This window comes from Mus caroli, chromosome 4, assembly GCF_900094665.2.
Source record: "Mus caroli chromosome 4, CAROLI_EIJ_v1.1, whole genome shotgun sequence".
Classification (NCBI taxonomy): domain Eukaryota; kingdom Metazoa; phylum Chordata; class Mammalia; order Rodentia; family Muridae; genus Mus; species Mus caroli.
Genome location: NC_034573.1, coordinates 34601711 through 34612511, shown reverse-complemented (window position 1 = coordinate 34612511; position 10801 = coordinate 34601711).

Genomic DNA, 10801 nt, shown 5'->3' with positions numbered 1-10801 from the left:
GATCCTCCTGTCTCTGCTTCCTAAGTCCTGGGATTACAAGGGTGGGCTAATATAGGCAGCTATATTTAAATTTTTAAAATTACATTTTATTTCCTTATTATCTGTGTGTATGTGTATGCTCATAAGTGCCAAAATGAATGTCCGTCTGCCACAGGGGTCTGGGGAAGAATGAGGGTCATCAGGCTTGGTAGTAAGAACCCTTACACTTGAGCCATCTCTTCAGCTCTGCATTAAGAGTCTTGATGAAATCTTGTGAGTTATCTTTAGGGAAAAGGAGGAGTGTTTGAAATCATGCACACACACACGCGCTCGCGCGCGCACACACACACACACACAAGCACATAGACACACAGAGATACACAGAGACAGATATAGACACACATAGACAGACAGATGGGCACAGACAGACAGACAGTTTTTATGAACTTTGTTCCTGGATTGCACTTAAGAACTCAGTAGGTAGGTTAGCTCTTCCTAACTTATGCAGATTCTCGTTCGCTTTCAGAGGGCAGAAATGCTTAGCCACAATCTCCAGTCATGTGAAGTCAATGATGTGTTCTTCTCTCTTTTTGCTTTTAAGTAGACTTTAACTTTTAGAGTAGCTCATGACAAAACTGAGCAAAAAGCACATAGAATTCCCAGGTTCCTCTCTCTCCTTCCATACACACAGCCTGCCCTACTGTCAACATTCACACGGGGCCACATCTTTATTACAGGCGATGAGCTGACTTTGCTGCAGCGTACCCAGGCAGAGCTCATGGTTCATCTTAGGGTTTGCTCTCATCTAGTACACTGTGTAATTCTGACACGTGAATGCTGCGTACTGACTACCAGGATATCAAGTAGATGAGGGTCACAGCTGTAAACACTCCCAAGTTCACCTACTGGCTCTTCTTCTCTGCTCTTGCTAATCACTCACTTTTAAAATTGCCTCCACAGTTCAGCTTCTATAAAATGTCATATATGGGGATGAAGAGATGGCTCAGCTGTTGAGAGTACAAACTGCTCTTGCAGGGGACCTGGGATCAGTTCCTGGCTCATAATCTTTACCCTCTGCTACATCAGTTCCATAGGATCCAACACCTTGTCAGGTATGAGGTTTTGCAAGGTGAGAGGTGTGTGGTGGTATCACATTGTTCTAATTTGCAACTGTGCAGTGACACACGAGTGTAGAACCCTTTTCTTGAGCTTAGTTGTAGTAGGTTGTTTGCTTTGGGAGGGTAGGTTTCAGTTCTTCACATCTAACATGTTTGCTTTCTTTTTGTTGCGGTATAGTGTGTGTGTGTGTGTGTGTGTGTGTGTGCGTATTGCATGCAGGTATGGTGTATGTGTACATGTGTATGCATGTGTGCATGCCTATATGAATTGCACAGAGGCCAGAGGAGGACATTTTGTATCTTCTTATATTACTCTTTAGTTTTTGGAACAGGGATTCTCACTGAAGCCAACACTTGCCTTTTGAATTATTTTTTTTTTTTTTAGTTTGTGTATGTGTGTGCATGTGTGCATGTTTGTGTGTGTGTGCGTGGGTGTGTGTGGGTGTGGGTGTGGTGTATGACAATTTTTGGGACAGTTCTCTCCTCCAATCATGTAGGTTCTGAGGCATGAACTCAGGCTGTCATGTGCCTTTAACTGCAGAGCCATTTGTTAGCTTGCTCCTTAACTTTTTAATTATTTTTAATATTTTAACTGAAATAGAATTGTATTTCTCTCCTTATCCCTATCCTCATTGCAGCATCTTCCAGCTGCCCTTCCTCAAATTGATAGCCTCTTCTTTTTCTTTGTATTGACACATACATACTTTGATGCTCATGGAATCTGTGTCAACTTCTTATAATTCCTCCTTTTTAAAAAAAATTGAGACAAGGTCTTGCTCTGTGGCCTGGGCTGACCTTGAACATGTGCAGCTCTGATTTAGCCCCCTGGTGCTGGAATTCCAGATGTCTATTACAATGCCTGATTCTCATTCTGTACTTTTGACATCAGTCATCTCTGTCCTTTTTCTTTTAGTAGTCTGACTAGCACCTGGCCAGTTTTATCGATCTCATTGATGGAAGCAGCTTTTGATTTCCTTGCTTTCCTCTTGAGTGTGTCTTCTCCATCGTTATCTCTTGTTTTAATCGTTATCATTTCTCTTCTTCTGCTTTGCTGGAATTTAACTTGTTCCTTCTTTTCTAATTTGCTCAGGCACTGATTCTCAATCTGTAAGTCATGATCCCCAAAAGACCACAGGAAAACACACATATTTATAGCAGTAGCAAGATTACGGTTATGAAGTAGCAATGAAGTACTTTTATGTGTACTGTGGATCTGTATTAAAGAGTCACAGCCTTAGGAAGGTTGTCACTGCTGGGTTAGGAGGAATGATGACCCTGAAGCTCCTGGCATGGTTGGCTTGAAGCCACACATGGTTTCCTCAGGACTGAAACTGACTTTCCTCATTGTGCTCTGACTATAGAATGTCCCTGCGAATCATGGAAAAGGTCATTTGACCACTAGACTGTTGTTTTGTGTGACACAGAGAAGCAGAGAATTGCCTCCTGAAGGCCAGCTCCTCTGATTTTTCGGGAAAGGCTAGCTCAGAGCATGTTAGGTACTGCCTCTCGGTATTCAGCTGTAACTGCTCACAGCCCTAAGTAGCCCCATAACGTGCCCCAGTGTTTCTTTTCGTTTTGGGTTTCTTTGCTGCTCCCCTATTGATCCTTTAAGGATCTCGTTGCCATCAAATCACTCATATTGCCCTCTGTTTCAGTGTCTGCCTCTAGGAGAAAGCAGCTGGAGCTTCTTAGCTTTAAAATCCTTCCCAATAGATAAATCATCTTCAACTCATTTTAGGATGTAGTAGAGTATAAACAACCAATAGTGTTGACTTGGTTTTAGTAAGTTTTTATTTTATAATGTTTATAAATGTCCTTAACTGAAATAAAATAATATCGTCTCTCCATTTCCTTCCTCTAGCTTCTCCCAGGTACCCTCCTCCAAACCCCCATCTCTCAAGTTAATAGCCTTTTTTTTCTTTAATTATAATTGTTATGTGTGTGTGCATCAATACAGAAATGCAACCTGCTGAGCCTGTTTTTTGTTCTTTGTATGTATATGTTTGCAGGGCTGACCACTCTGCACTGGACAGCCAATAAACCTCTTTCTAGCAAATGGAAACCATCACAGAAAAACCACAACTGGACCCAAGGCAGAGATGCACAGATAGTGGAGAGCCCAGCCCCAGTGAATATATCTGCATCACATCTTCTGCATCTATGGCTCAGGCAACACTGTGGAAAAGAGGCGGAAGATGGTAAGAGGCAGAGGACCAGGACATCGACTGTGAACTGGTCTCTCTTAAAAATGGTTGTATAGCTGGGCAGTGGTGGAGCACGCCTTTAATCCCAGCACTTGGGAGGCAGAGACAGGTGGATTTCTGAGTTCGAGGCCAGCCTGGTCTACAGAGTGAGTTCCAGGACAGCCAAGGCTATACAGAGAAACCCTGTCTNGAAAGAAAGAAAGAAAGAAAGAAAGAAAGAAAGAAAGAAAGAAAGAAGGAAGGAAGGAAGGAAGGAAGGAAGGAAGGAAGGAAGGAAGGAAGAAAGAAAAAGAGAGAGAGAGAAAGAAAGAAAGAAAGAAAGAAAGAAAGAAAGAAAGAAAGAAAGAAAGAAAGAAAGAGAAATAGTTGTATAAATGAGACTGAAATGTGGGGCTCCACACCTAGACAAAAAATTATAGGCAACTAATGATTTCACAATATTTAACCATAATCTCAAATATAAAGTTGCAAGGGCAACAGAATTGCTATAATACTTCACTGATTTCCCAAGTCACCCTGACTGAGTACCACGTTTGCCTTATCATTTGTCTAAGTCCATGTTTGCTGCTATGACAAAATACTTCAGCCAGGGTAATTTATAATGAACAAATTCATTGACTCACAGCTCTGGAGGTTGAGAAGTTGCCCACATCTGGCGAGCTGTGTGTTTCTTACCACATCATCCCATGACAGGAGGCAGAAGGGCAAATGTCGTGGTTTGCTTCCCGATTGCTGTAACCAACACCACAGGCAACAAACACTTGGGAGAAAATGATTTATCGGCTTATATGTCCTGGTCACACTCCATCACTCAGGGGAGTTGGGACAGAGACTCAAGCAGGACCAGTGGTAGGAACCATGTAGGAATGTAGGAATACTTCTAATTGGCTTGCTCCCTGTGGCTTGCTCAGCTTGCTTTCTTATACAACCCAGGACCACCTACCCAGGGATGGTACTGCCCACAGTAGGATGGCCCTGACCCCATCAATCGTTGATGGGCAAGATGCCCACAGACACTCCTACAGGCCAATCTCATGGAGGCAACTGCTCAATTGAGTTTCATTCCACCCAGGTGACTCTAGTTTGTCTCAAGTTGACAAAAACTAACCAATGCACCAAGAGAGAGCAGTTCAATGACACTGTGGCCCAAAGCTCTGCTTCTAATCGCCGTCTGTATGGGCAGGGTCATCTTAACCACAACACCTCCCTCTACACTCCATCTTCTGACACTGACACACCAGGGATTGACTTTTCAACACATGCTTTGTGGAGGACCCATGCGAACCACCTCTCTCTCTCTCTCTCTCTCTCTCTCTCTCTCTCTCTCTCTCTCTGACTCTTTCAGGGCATACATTCAGACACCACGCGTCTATCCTCCTACATACTTCCGTGCTTCTCTTCTGAGTGACAACATTTTTTTATATAACAACAGCACAATGGTCAAAATCAGAAAAAAATACCATTAAAATGATGCATTGTCTGGTCTCCAACTCTTAAAATAGCTTTCTCATTGCCCCACGGTTTTAGCAACAGACCCTTTCAGTATCTGAGTCCAAATCATGTATCATCCCCTCCCTCTTCAGTATCTGATTGTGGGTGATGCATCACATTAAGCCATGTCTCTAGGCTTTGATATTCATGCTAATTTTTAGTCACAAAGTTTAATAAATGCTTTTCTTTTTTAGAGAACAGGCCAATTGTTTTGTAAAATGTCCCCAAACGTTAATCTTTTCTGATGTTTCCTTGTAGTTTTTGGCAGGAAGTCACCAAAGCAATGAAGCATTTGTGCAGATGCACACATTGGGAGGCAACACTGCTTCTGATACTGTGATCACTGGGTGAGGCTAACATCTACCACATGTGTCCATATGAGTATTTTTATTTTTGTAGCTAAAATATCTTATGGAAACATCATGACAGCATTTAAGTGTTTACAGCAAAATGGAGATGTATTAAGAGACATACAAACAAACCAAAAGGACTCACCTCAGCCAAATCTAAATCTGGGATAATTTTATAATTAAAAAAGGGGTAGTGATAGATTATAACCCACTTCATAAAATCTGCTACTAAAAATGAGTTACTTGTCAGCTATACCTCAAAGCAGATGGAAAAGATGATATTAACGGATTATAACACATTCCACAAGATAACCCATCCATTGTTTATACTATTTATAAATAAGGGAGAAAATAGATTGACGAGAAGGAAAAAACTCTTCCTGGGATAGAATTACAATTGATAAATGTAGAACAGATTAAAAACATAAGTATTTTGTAACCATTATAGAACTAGGCAAGAATTGTTACTGGATGTTAAAATATTTGTGGGCTATAATCATATTAACCAATAATTACATGACCCAATTCACTTGTACCAAGCTTTGCGAGGAATGCAGAAGGAAAGAAGGAAATGTGAAGCAGATGCTTGTATCACCTTTAGATTTTAAGCAGTCTGATACCTAACAGAAAAGATTTAGTACACAGACCATTACAGCATAGAGGAGAAATCCATGGCTTATCTTAGAAAATAAAAGAGAAGAAAAAGGAAAAGAATAGCACATGGAACACGCAATGTATCTGATCCCAGGTAATAATGTTTCCATGGAGCCCACGTGAGCACCATCCCCCACCCCACCATCAACTGCTTTCACTGAGGAAGACAACAGGCTGCTAGTCCTTGGTACTGATGAGCGAGGAGGGAGAAGCTGGCTTTGCAGGCAGCTTCTGCTTTGGTTTCCAAGGGAAACAGCGGTGGAAGCTGCAGAGGAACAGGAGTGGGAAGGCAGTGGTTGGCACACATGGGTCAGTCTTCTGTCTGCTCGTAGGTGGCTACCTGAACTTCCTTAGGGGTGTTGGGTTGTGGAGAGCCTAATGTTCTAGTAGAGTCATCAACAACAGGATTTACATTTTCCTTCTGAATTTCTTGAGAGAAAAATTCACTTTTGGAATTTTCCCTACTGACCATCAAAAGTCTGAATATTTTACTACCTTGGGGCCAGAGTACAGTTTTATTTTTCCTCTGTCTAGTTCAAAGACACAAGTTAGAGAGAGGGAAGAATTAAATTGGCTATTGGGGTCTATGCGTAAAGAAGACAGTTCAGATAGGACAATAGAGTCCTGAGTGTATTATTGGATAAAGAGCTTGCTGCAAAAACATGAAGACCTGAATTTGGTAACTCTTGCTGGGCAAACCTGAGTGAGGACCAGGGAAGTTGACCTCTGAAAGCAAAATATACCCAGCAGACACATTTCTACCTTGACCCTCAGTGTCCCTTCCTGAGGCAAGGGCACTTATGGGTGACTAATGCCAGATGGATGGAAAGAGACAAGAAATTTAGGGTAATTCTGGGATTATATAATCCCTCCCCCTTTCCTTTAATTTTTTAAAATTAATTTTCTTTATGATTTCTGAAAATTTGAAAACTTAACTTTTTTAAATGAAATTAAATTTCTAGATTTAGAAATTAGGGCATGATTTCACAAAGTACGTTTCAATGAATGCTGATCCTGAGAGAAGTCTCAGGGATACTGCACACATTGGAAAGGTCAGGGTACATGATAATAAATGGTCCTAAGGAATTCTGCTTTCTCTTCAATGAGCATCTACTCAGTGCCCAGTGTATACTAGGTGTTATTCAGAGTGCTGGAGATATGGACACGTAAATGACTGATTATTATTTTGTATTTTATTCTAATTTAATTTTGATTTTAATTATTTTGATTACTTTGATTTTTTTTTTTTACTTTACTTTGGCCTAGCTCTCCATTCCCTTACCTATCTGCATATTGAACCCTTTTACTATATAGCATGTATTCACATCTCAAGGAACAAAAATACACAGGGCATGGTCTTCAAAATGACAGGCATTTCTGCATAGGAAGGGTTGTAAACAGCGGAGGTGTTCTGAGGCACAGAAAACATCAATAAAGAAGCAAATACATTCTACATCCTTAATAGCCTGTCTTTTCATGATGGAAGACATGTTCCCATGCCTCAGCCTGTCAGGAGTCAGGACCACAGAGCTGGTGACTTCAGAAGCTGGGTCTCCATCAGACACTTGCATAAAAAGCTCCAAGTTATTCTAGTCCTCGTGACAGCAAGACAAATGCTTGGGAAGGGGGACTGCCTCCTCCAATTAGCTGTTTGTCCCCAAGTGGAAACGAAAATTGTCCCAGAAATAGAACCAAAGCAAACAGTTACTTGCTGATTTAATTCTTTTTTAATTAGAAGAAAGTTCTGGTTGTATAAAGCACTGGGTTTCACCATGACCTATGATACCTGTGTAGGACGTTTGCTCTGATCCTGTTCACCCCATTATCCCTTCCCTTTTGCCAACCCCCACCCCTCATAGCCCCACAGTTTCCCCATGTCTTTTCTCTACCCCCTAAGTTTATATATGAGAGAAAAGCTACTTAATTTGTCTTGTAAGGCTGAGGCTTTTGTGGGCTCTTCTGGAGCCAAGAGTGCTGCATAGTCTTTGTTTGCCTCCCTGGTGGTCAATTTTGATTGTCAACTTGACTGGATCGAGAAGCACCTTGGAGTCTTGGGGTCTTTAAGTGTAGTGTCATACCATCTTGCAAGCAAGAACTATTTGATATCTTTGAATTCTTCTTAAAGTATGATGTGGTTAAAGCTTCAAGTCCTGGTTAAGATGGGTCTGGGATTCCTCCTCAGTTGTGCTGGGAATAATTGAGATGCCCAGGGCTTCTTTATCTGTAGACGTGAGGCCTGACAGATTACTTCTCATCTTTTCTTCTCTGACAGTGGGATTGTCTAGGGATTCTGGGACTGACTAAACTTTACTGTAGGGAAGGAGAGAGCCAGGTAATGCCATCATCCTTCCTTTCCAGCCCCCTCTGTCTTCCAACCTCTGTCCAGTTATCTGATGACATCACTAAGCATGCGTCATGTGTTCTCTCTCTCCTTTTGGCCTTTAGATGTTCTGTTTTCTAGGCTTGGAATATCCCCTCCCATCTTGATTTAGGTCCCACTGCCTTCTATTCAGTCTTAAGGTTTCAGACATTTTCTCTCCTTGACACAATTCCATGGAGCCCCCAGCACACACACATGCACATACGCACATAGCAAATGTTAGTGTCCCTGCCTGTTGTTGCTATAACATCCTTCTTATCTGGGTCTCTAACAGTTTCTATCCCTTGCTCACCACAGGCTGTGGCCTGACCTTGACCTTGTCTGATTCCTGCTCCTCCCAAGGCTCAGCACAGTGACCAACCAAGCCAAATATCTTCTTGAACTGGTACACGATGAATGAAGAATGTTCGCTGAGAGCTTGTTGGAAGGAGAAATGAAGAGAGAGGCCAGGTGAGGCTGACAAGAGCATGATTGATGTTTGCAAGCCTGTGTCAGGATCCCCCTCATGCTACAGTCACCTGTACCCTTTAAAATAGCCTCTGTTCTAATAGTGAGCAAGTGATAAGCGAGCTTTGGCTCAGCTCACTTGGAATTTAGGGGGAGCAGTGTCTCTAAATTACCCTATTTTTTATTTAACTTTTAGTTTTAATTGAAAATTAATATCTGTATATATTTGTGGGATGCACTGATGTTTCAAGCTATATATACATTGTATATGGCATGCCAAGAGAATGAACATTATCCCCCAATTCGTATACTTATTTTTATAATATAAACATTAAACAATCTGTTCTTTTAGCAATTTTGAAATATGTAATACATAATATGTTACCATTAGTGATGTCACCCTACTCTGTAATAGAGCTTAAAAATATGTTCTTCCCAATTGTACTTGTGTGCCTGGTCGACATCTTCACACTTGTCATGCCTCTCCCCCCAACCTACCCCCATCCATCAGCTTCTGCAACTACCACTTCACAATAGAGTCATGTGTAGTTTGTATTTCTGGTACCTGTCTTGTCTCACTCACCATAATGTCCTCTAGGTTTATCTGCATGACAGAAATTGCTTCCATTTTGAAACTGAATAATATTCTAGCATGTGTGTGTGTGTATGTGTGTGTGTGTGTGTGTGTGTGTGTGTGTAGACTTTTAAATAATGGATCCATCCATCGTTGGACACTCTTGTTGTTTGCATGTCTTAGGTGTTGAGAATAATGGTGTAGCAAGCATGGAAATACAGATGCTTGATTTCAGTTCCTTGGGGTCTACAATCAGTAGAGGAGTTGCTGGACCATGCGGCAATTCCAGCTTATTTTTTCTCTTCTGAGATATCCCATGGTTGTTCTACATAACGATATCAGAATTTATATTCCCATCAACAGTACACAGCACTTCCCCTTCTCCACATCCTTTCCAACATTTGCTATTGTTCATCAGTTTCCAATAGTGACTCTGGCAGGCAGAGTGTAGTGGTATATTACTTACATTTTAACGTGTCAATCCTTGGTGATTAGTGATTTTGAGGGTATTTTTCATATATGTATGTTGGATATTTATGTACCTTTAAAAAATAAATGTCTAATAAACTCTTCCCCCCAGTTTTAGGCCAGCGTTTTCTGGAGCTGAGGAGGTCGAGTGCTGTTCGTCCTTTGGATACCAATGTATCATCAGCTGCATGGCTTGACTGTGTTTGTTCCCATAACATAAACTACCTCTTTACTGTGATGGTTGCTTCCTTTGCTGTGCAGAAGCACTTACACATTTTAACATTTATTTGTGTGTGTGTGATGTATGTGTGCGTGTGCTCGCTCGCCATGACATATGTGGGTGTTAAGAGGACAACTTGTAGGAGCTGGTTCTCTTCCTCCACCACGTGGGCTGTATATGAGGGAAACAGACTCGCTCGGTCAGTGCCTTGCCACACCGAGCCGTCTCCCTGGGAAAGAGCTTACCAGTGTGGTGCACTCCCTTTGCCTATTTTGATTTTATTTTCTGGACTTTGGGAGTCAAATTCATAAAATCAGCCCAGTCCCCCAGAAGTCAGAGCCTGAACTGCTGAGTTCCTGCCTAGAGGGAGTCCCGTCTAGGAGGAGATGTGAGTGCTATCTCTGTTTCCTGTCTGTTTAGACCATGCAGTTGTGCCTTACTTTGAGCACTAAAAGCCACATTCATCTTCCCACAGAGAATTTTGGTGGAATTTTTGGATTAAAATTCACTTGACTTGACTCATTTTTATCTTTCTAAAATTTAGCTAGTATTATTCACTTTATATTCTTTTTATTTTCTCCTGTTTATTATACTTTTTCTCTTCTTTATCGAAGGCAAAACAATATATCATTGTGTATGTGTATCATATTTTTTTTCATTCATTTTTAACCCATTTGATCGTGCTTATTTGCTAGCCTCTGTTTTTTTTTTTAAACTTCATCTAGTAGGAAGATATTGCTAGTCAAAGTTTATGCTTATTGGGATATGAAATTAAATGTACACATACTTTTTTTTAGTACATTTCAAATGTACCTATAGCGTTTTCTTGTTCTTGTTCTTGTTCTTGTTCTTGTTCTTGTTCTTGTTCTTGTTCTTGTTCTTGTTCTTGTTCTTGTTCTTGTTCTTGTTCTTGTTC